The sequence below is a fragment of the Triticum dicoccoides genome, chromosome 4B (genome assembly GCF_002162155.2).
Source record: "Triticum dicoccoides isolate Atlit2015 ecotype Zavitan chromosome 4B, WEW_v2.0, whole genome shotgun sequence".
NCBI classification, from domain to species: domain Eukaryota; kingdom Viridiplantae; phylum Streptophyta; class Magnoliopsida; order Poales; family Poaceae; genus Triticum; species Triticum dicoccoides.
Window position 1 is genome coordinate 427,825,390 of NC_041387.1, and position 9,552 is coordinate 427,834,941.

Genomic DNA, 9,552 nt, shown 5'->3' on the forward strand with positions numbered 1-9,552 from the left:
CCCCTTGATCACCAGATATCGCCTATTCTCCTCTATACTGCTTGCATTAGAGTAGTGTAGCATGTTACTACTTTCCGTTATTCCTATCCTGATGCATAGCCTGTCCTTGCTACTACTGTTGTTACCATTACCTCCTATCCTACTGCTTAGTATAGGATGCTAGTGTTCCATCAGTGGCCCTACACTCTTGTCCGTCTGCCATGCTATACTACTGGGCCGTGATCACTTCGGGAGGTGATCACGGGCATATACGATATACTTTACACAGTTACATTACCTATGATACTGTTCGGAGATGGGGGCTGAAGGGGCAGGTGGCTCCATCCCGGTAGAGGTGGGCCTGGGTTCCCGACGGCCCCCGACTGTTACTTAGTGGCGGAGCGGCAGGGCAGGTTGAGACCACCTAGGAGACAGGTGGGCCTGGCCCTGGTCGGCGTTCGCGGATATTTAACACGCTTAACGAGATCTTGGTATTTGATCTGAGTTGGCTACGAGCCTATACGCACTAACCATCTACGCGGGAGTAGTTATGGGTATCCCAACGTCGTGTATCAGCCGAAGCACTTCAGACGTCAGCGACGGAGCGGCGCGCGCCAGATTGGACTGGAACGCCTGCTAGGCTAGGTCTGCTTCCGGCCGCCCTCGCAACGTGCAGGTGTGCTATGGGCGATGGGCCCAGACCCCTGTGCACTTAGGTTTAGACCGGCGTGTTGGCCTCTCTGTTGTGCCTAGGTGGGGCTGCGACGTGTTGATCTTCCGCGGCCGGGCATGACCCAGGAAAGTGTGTCCGGCCAAATGGGATCAAGCGTGTTGGGTAAGTTGGTGCACCCCTGCAGGGACGTTAATCTATTCGAATAGCCGTGATCTTCGGTAACAGGACGACTTGGAGTTGTACCTTGACCTTATGACAACTAGAACCGGATACTTAATAAAACACACCCTTCCAAGTTCCACAGACAACCCGGTGATCGCTTTTCCACAGGGCGACGAGGGGAGGATCGCCGGGTAGGATTATGCTATGCGATGCTCTTGGAGATGCTACTTGGAGATGCTACTTGGAGGACTTCAATCTACTCTCTTCTACATGCTGCAAGACGGAGGCTGCCAGAAGCGTAGTCTTCGATAGGACTAGCTATCCCCCTCTTGTTCTGGCATTCTGCAGTTCAGTCCACTGATATGGCCTCCTTACACATATACCCATGCATATGTAGTGTAGTTCCTTGCTTGCGAGTACTTCGGATGAGTACTCACGGTTGCTTTCTCCCCCCTTTTCCCCCTTTCCTTTCTTTCTGGTTGTCGCAACCAGATGCTGGAGTCCAGGAGCCAGACGCCACCATCGACGATGACCCCTACTACACCGGAGGTGCCTACTACTACGTGCAGCCCGCTGACGACGACCAGGAGTAGTTAGGAGGATCCCAGGCAGGAGGCCTGCGCCTCTTTCGATCTGTATCCCAGTTTGTGCTAGCCTTCTTAAGGCAAACTTGTTTAACTTATGTCTGTACTCAGATATTGTTGCTTCCGCTGACTCGTTTATGATCGAGCACTTGTATTCGAGCCCTCGAGGCCCCTGGCTTGTATTATGATGCTTGTATGACTTATTTTATTTGTAGAGTTGTGTTGTGATATCTTCCCGTGAGTCCCTGATCTTGATCGTACACATTTGCGTGCATGATTAGTGTACGATTGAATCGGGGGCGTCACATTTGGTATTGTTGTGAACTCATTCTAAATTCATATTGGTCTAATATCTACTGTATCCAAACTTCTCTATGTTTCATACCCTCCGATACTACTCATAGATTCATCAAAATAAGCAAACAACACATAGAAAATAGAATCTGTCAAAAATAGAACAGTCTGTAGTAATCTGTAAGAATAGAATACTTCTGTAACTGCAAAAATTCTACCAAATTAGGAAAGTCTGACCAATTCATTTACCAATCCATATAAAAAAGAATCAGATCAAAATCACGTTTATGTGAATTATCAAAACTAATTTACTGAACGCAATAGTTTCTGATTTTCAGCAGGATCAACACAACTATCACCGTAAGCTATCCTAAAGGTCTTACTTGGCACTTTATTGAAACAAAAGCTATAAAGCATGATTACTACAGTAGCATAATCATGTTAACACACAAAAATAGTAAGGGTAAATATTGGGTTGTCTCCAACAAGCGCTTTTCTTTAATGCCTTTTTAGCTAGGCATGATGATGACAATGATGCTCACATAAAAGATAAGAATTCAAACATAACGGGAGCATCATGAAGCATATGACTAGCACATTTAAGTCTAACCAACTTACTATGCATAGGTATTTTGTGAGCAAACAAATTATGGGGACAAGAATCAACTAGCATAGGAAAGCAAAACAAGCATAGCTTCAAGATTTTCAACACATAGAGAGGAAACTTGATATTATTGCAATTCCTACAAGCATATGTTCCTCCCTTATAATAATTTTCAGTAGCATCATGAATGAATTCAACAATATAACCGGCACATAAAGCATTCTTTTCATGATCTACAAGCATAGAAAATTTACTACTCTCCACATAAGCAAATTTCTTCTCATGAATAGTAGTGGGAGCAAATTCAACAAAATAATTATCATGTGAGGCATGATCCAATTGAAAACTAAAATCATGATGACAAGTTTCATGGTTATCATTATTATTAATAGCATACAAGTCATCACAATAATCATAATAGATAGCAACTTTGTTCTCATAATCTATTGGAACCTCTTCCGAAATAGTGGATTCATCACTAAATAAAGTCATGACCTCTCCAAATCCACTTTCATAATTATCACAATAATATTCAACGTCCTCCAAAATAGTGGGATCATTACTTCCTAAAGTTGACACTCTTCCAAACCCACTTTCATCAATATAATCATCATAAATAGGAGGCATGATTTCATCATAATAAATATTCTCATCAAAACTTGGGGGACTAAACATATCATCTTCACCAAACATAGCATCCCAAGCTTGTGGCTTTGCATATCATTAGAATCATGGATATTCAAGGAATTCATACTAAAAACATTGCAATCATGCTCATCATTCAAAGATTTAGTGCCAAACATTTTAATGCATTCTTCTTCTAGCACTTGAGCACTATTTTCCTTTCCATCATTCTCACAAAAGATATTAAAAAGATGAAGTGTATGAGACAAACTCAATTCCATTTTTTTTTAGTTTTCTTTTATATACTAAGCTAGTGATAAAACAAGAAACTAAAAGACTCAATTGCAAGATCTAAAGATATACCTTCAAGCACTCACCTCCCCGGCAACAACGCCAGAAAAGAGCTTGATGTCTACTACACAACCTTCTCCTTGTAGACGTTGTTGGGCCTCCAAGTGCAGAGGTTTGTAGGACAGTAGCAAATTTCCCTCAAGTGGATAACCTAAGGTTTATCAATCCGTGCGAGGCGTAGGATGAATATGGTCTCTCTCAAGCAACCCTGCAACCAAATAACAAAGAATCTCTTATGTCCCCAACACACCCAATACAATAGTATATTGTATAGGTGCACTAGTTCAGCGAAGAGATGGTGATACAAGTGCAATATGGATGGTAGATATAGGTTTTTGTAATCTAAAAATATAAAAACAGCAAGGTAGCAAGTAACGCGTAAACGGTATTGCAATGCTTCGAAACAAGGCCTAGGGTTCATACTTTCACTAGTGCAAGTTCTCTCGACAATAATAACATAATTGGATCATATAACTATCCCTCAACGTGCAACAAAGAGTCACTCCAAAGTCACTAATAGCGGAGAACAAACAAAGAGATTATTGTAGGGTACAAAACCACCTCAAAGTTATTCTTTTCGATCAATCCATTGGGCTATTCCTATAAGTGTCACAAACAGCCCTAGAGTTTGTAGTAAAATAACACCTTAAGACACACATCAACCAAAACCCTAATGTCACCTAGATACTCCAATGTCAGCACAAGTATCCACGGGTATGATTGTATGATATGCATCACACAATCTCAGATTCGTCTATTCAAACCAACACAAAGAACTTCAAAGAGTGCCCCAAAGTTTCTACCGGAGAGTCAAGACGAAAACGTGTGCCAACCTCTATGCATAGATTCCCAAGGTCACGGAACCCGCAAGGTTATCACCAAAACATACATCAAGTGAATCAATAGGATACCCCATTGTCACCATGGGTATCCCACGCAAGACATACATCAAGTGTTCTCAAATCCTTAAAGACTCAATTCGATAAGATAACTTCAAAGGGAAAACTCAAATCCATTACAAGAAGGTAGAGGGGGAGAAACATCATAAGATCCAACTATAATAGCAAAGCTCGCGGTACATCAAGATCGTGCCATATCAAGAACACGAGAGAGAGAGAGAGAGAGAGAGAGAGAGAGAGAGAGAGATAAAACACATAGCTACTAGTACATACCCTCAGCCTCGAGGGTGAACTACTCCCTCCTTGTCATGGAGAGCACCGAGATGATGAAGATGGCCATCGATGATGGATCCCCCCTCCGGCAGGGTGCCGGAACAGGGTCCCAACTGGTTTTTGGTGGCTACAAAGGCTTGCGGCGGCGGAACTCCCAATCTAGGTTTCTTTTGGGGGGTTTCTGTATTTATAGGAATTTTTTTGCGTCGGTCTCACGTCAGGGGGGAGGGGGGTCTCCGAGTCATCCACGAGGCAGGGACTCTTCTGGCCCAACTGTTTTACTCCGGGGGATTCTTTTGGTCCATAAAAAATCCACAAAAATTGGGAGGTCAATTAGACTCCGTTTGGTATTCTTTTTTTGTAAAACTCAAAAACAAGGAAAAAACAAAAACTGGCACTGGGCTCTAGGTTAATAGGTTAGTCCCAAAAATCATATAAAATAGCATATAAATGCATATAAAACATCCAAGATGGATAATATAATAGCATGGAACAATAAAAAATTATAGATATGTTGGAGACGTATCACCCCTCTCTCTAAAAGTAAGATTGGAGTGTTTGCTGGTAACATGGTAAAAATGGATGCCTAGTGATAATCTTGGTAGGGTATGTCTAGTCCACTTGCATGGGAAATGTAGTGTTACGGGAGAATATGAGTTGCTTCATCGTATCGTACAACGTATGATCTCTGCAGAGTTAAATCTATTCGAATTGCCGTGTCCACGGTCATGGACGAGTCGGTATAAGTTACACTATTTGGTCATTGTTGAACTTGGAGCCTTCAATCAAAATAAAAGAGTAGGTAACTTAAATCAAGAAAGGTTGTTGAGTAGGTGAAATCGATATGACTTGTGATGTTGAGAAATACATGTATTAGCCATGGAATGGCTATGGTAAGATCGGTCCTAGTGACCATGAGAGTTTGTTTGTGATCTTGGAATGATCATGACAAACATTCGATCATTATACATTTATACATGTGTATGCTTTATCTTCATACTTGCTAGATAAGTTGTGCCATGCCATGATAGCTAGAATTGCTATGATAGTGTTAAATGTCATGTATTGCTTTGCATGTTGATATATGTTTTGGTTCTTGAGAGTGCTTTTCAAAGTACTCGCTGACATTATTGTTTTTGCCAGATCCAGCCGAGGTGTCGTCTTCCCCTATCGTGAAGTCGGATAGTTAGTTTGCTAGGAGATTTTCTCAGCCAGTTCCATGTGGATTGGTGTCTAGCCTTTAGACATTGGAACCCTAGTTAGTCATCATTGTAAACTCTACTTGTCAAGACTCTATATTGACACTGTACTTAGTCACTTTATTAAGGTCCCGTGAACCCTTTTGTTTATTCCATTCTATGTGTATGATATCATGTTTGTCAAGACTCGTGTCAACGTGATTTCTGGGTTGGCACAAGTGACACATCAATTGTGTGAATTTGTTTTGTGACGCAACTTCCCTCTATCAACATGGCATCGGCCAATGTGTTAAGCTAAGACGGTCAGAACGGGCATATATAGGGTTAGTAGGACCACTCATGAACCACCATATTAAGGGATTTTTTTGGGGAATCTAGACGTCGCCTTGTAAAAGGAATTAGGATTAACCTCGTACTTGTGCTGAAGAATTAGAATTCCAATGCATTTAACTTTTACTATTTTTAAAGGAACCAATGCATTGGTGATGTACTCTCATGGGAGCCGGACGCGCGGGGTATCTTCACCATGCGCAACGCTTACAAGACCGCTCTAGAGGAGCAGACCTGAACCACCGCGTGCGCCACGAGCAGGGCACCAAACGACACTCGTGCCGTCTGGAAGACAGCGTGGGGGTGTCGTGCTCCCCTAAGGTACGAGTCTTCGCATGGCGGGTTGCTACTAATTCGCTAGCCACACTTGAAAATAAATGTAAGCGGAAGCTCGAGGTCTCTGATACATGTGTTTTATGTGGAATGAAACGAGAGGATACATTCCACGCCTTATGCAGATGCTCCTTGGCTCGACGACTATGGACGGAGATGGCGAATAGGAGAAGAATGCTCAAGATGGAAAACATAACCAACACCAGTCCTAAATGGATCATTCATTTGCTTGATGGCGACACTGAGGAGGAGTGGCTTCCTCTGATCATGCCACTATGGCGGAACTGGCATCTGCAGAATGAGGTTCATCATGACAACCGCGCCACCCGTTGACGTGTTGATATATCCATTTTGCATCATGCTTTTATATCGATATTTATTGCATTATGGATTGTTATTACATGTTATGTCACAATACTTATGGTTATTCTCTCTTATTTTACAAGGTTTACATAAAGAGGGAGAATGCCGGCAGTTAGGATTCTGGGCTGGAAAAGGAGCACATATTGGAAACCTATTCTGCACAACTCCAAAAGTCTTGAAACTCCACGAAAGTCATTTTTGGAATTAATGATAATTATTGAGCGGAAGAAGTACCAGAGGGTACCCACACCCTGGCCACGAGGGTGCGGGGTGCGCCCACCCTTACACGGCGCGTCCTGCTGCCTCGTGGCCCCCCTGGCAGCCCTTCGGTGCCCATCTTCCGCTATATGAAGTCTTTTACCCTGGAAAAAATCATGAGCAAGCTTACGGGATGAAACTCCGCCGCCACGAGGCGGAACCTTGGCCGAACCAATCTAGGGCTCCGACAGAGCTGTTCTGCCGGGGAAACTTCCCTCCGGGAGGGGCAAATCATCACCATCGTCATCACCAATGATCCGCTCATCGGGAGGGGGTCAATCTACATCAACATCTTCACCAGCACCATATCCTCTCAAACCCTAATTCATCTCTTGTATCCAATCTTTGTACCAAAACCTCAGATTGGTACCTGTGGGTTGCTAGTAGTGTTGATTACTCCTTGTAATTGATGCTAGTTGGTTTATTTGGTGGAAGATCATATGTTCAGATCCTTAATGCATATTAATACCCCTCTGATTATGAACATGAATACACTTTGTGAGTAGTTACGTTTGTTCCTGAGGACATGGGTGAAGTCTTGCTATTAGTAGTCATGTGAATTTGGTATTCGTTCGATATTTTGATGAGATGTGTGTTGTCTCTCCTCTAGTGGTGTTATGTGAACGTCGACTACATGACACTTCACCATTATTTGGGCCTAGAGGAAGGCATTGGGAAGTAATAAGTAGATGATGGGTTGCTAGAGTGACAGAAGCTTAAACCCTAGTTTATAAGTTGCTTCGTAAGGGGCTGATTTGGATCCATATGTTTCTCGCTAGGGTTAGGTTTACCTTAATACTTATTTTGTAGTTGAGGATGCTTGCAATAGGGGTTAATTATAAGTGGGATGCTTGTCCAAGAAAGGGCAGTACCCAAGCACTGGTCCACCCACATATCAAATTATCAAAGTAACAAACGTGAATCATATGAACGTGATGAAAACAAGCTTGACGATAATTCCCATGTGTCCTCGGGAGCGCTTTTCTCATTATAAGAACTTGTCCAGGCTTGTCCTTTGCTACGAAAAGGATTGGGCCACCTTGCTGCACCTTATTTACTTTCATTGCTTGTTACCCGTTACAAATTATTTTATCACAAAATTATCTGTTACCTACAATTTCAGTGCTTGCAGAGAATACCTTACTGAAATTCGCTTGTCATTTCCTTCTGCTCCTCGTTGGGTTCGACACTCTTATCGAAAGGACTACGATAGATCCCTTATATACTTGTGGGTCATCATGCGCCTAACAAATTCTTATGTGGCTACATGGACACCTTGCTTGACATACAGCAAAACCCAAGTGCTGATTTCACTAAAGGGAAGACGATGGTCTCACATAGGGGCTGGAGGAGAAATAGTAAACCGCATGCTGTAACAGCAGTGTGCATACGGCCACCAGAACATTGGAAGAAGCCACAACTGGGATCGGTAAAGCTCAATACTGATGGCTCATGGATGGAGGAGGATGGCACAGGTGGAGCCGGCATGATACTACGCGACCACAGTGGTGCCGTCATTTTTGCAGCATGTCGCTTCATTCAGCATTGTGCGAGTGCACTGGAGACAGAGATGGTGTAGAAGTGCATGCTCTATCCAATGCAACCAAAAGACCAATCTGATGGAAGAGACTAGACAGCACATTATACGTCAACACTCCCCCTCACGTGTGGCTCCCTCAAGCCTAAACGTGGACCGAAAGTGGGTTGCAATTAAATTGCGTCAGCCGGGTCTTGAACTCAACACCTCTTGGCTCTGATACCATGTAAAAGTGCATGCTCTAGCCAATGCAACCAAAAGACCGATCTGGTGAAAAAGACTAGGCAGCACATTATACGTAAACAGATGGCAACGCTCACGGAGGGAGTTTCACTAGCTCTTGAGTGGAGTTCAGATCATCTCATCATAGAGACAGATTGTGCGGTGGCGGCGTGAATGATCAGTGACTCTGCTATATATAGATCACCCATGGCAGCTATGGTGAGCGACATTAGATATCTACTTCACACTCGGCACCATGAGATAAGAACCATCATGCGTGAGCACAACAGTGCCAATCACACCCTCACCCAGATGGACCGATCGCTCCCAAAGACAGCAGTGTGGTTACGATGTGTCCCTACTGAAATTGAAGCTATACGTAAGCATGACTGTAATGACCTTGGTTAAGTAATGGAAGACTCTTATTTGGCAAAAGAATTAAAATATAGGAACCAATGCATTTAACTCGGTACATAGTGCATTTAACCTATAAACCCTGGAGAACCGCTAGGCAGGATGGAGGTGGCCACGTCGCCTTTAAATCGATGTGAACAGTAGCATGCCACCGCGTGTAAATTCCGTGCCCCGCCAGGGGCATTTTAGTCTTTTCACCTTTGGGTATAAAAACAGCCCGCCCGTGGAGAAGCCCTAGCCGCCGCCGCCGCCTCCCGTCCCACTCGCCTCCCCCTCCTCGTCGCCCCTCCTCCTTCTCCTCCCATTGTCGCCCCCTCCTCCTCCGCCCCTCCCCCCTCCCACCCCCCGCATCTCGTCCGCCCCGGGTGCGGAGGCTAGCTGCTGCACCCACTCCCCTCCTCCAACTCCCCCACCCCTCCTCCAATGGTGCTCCCTCCCCGGCTCGAGCTCTAG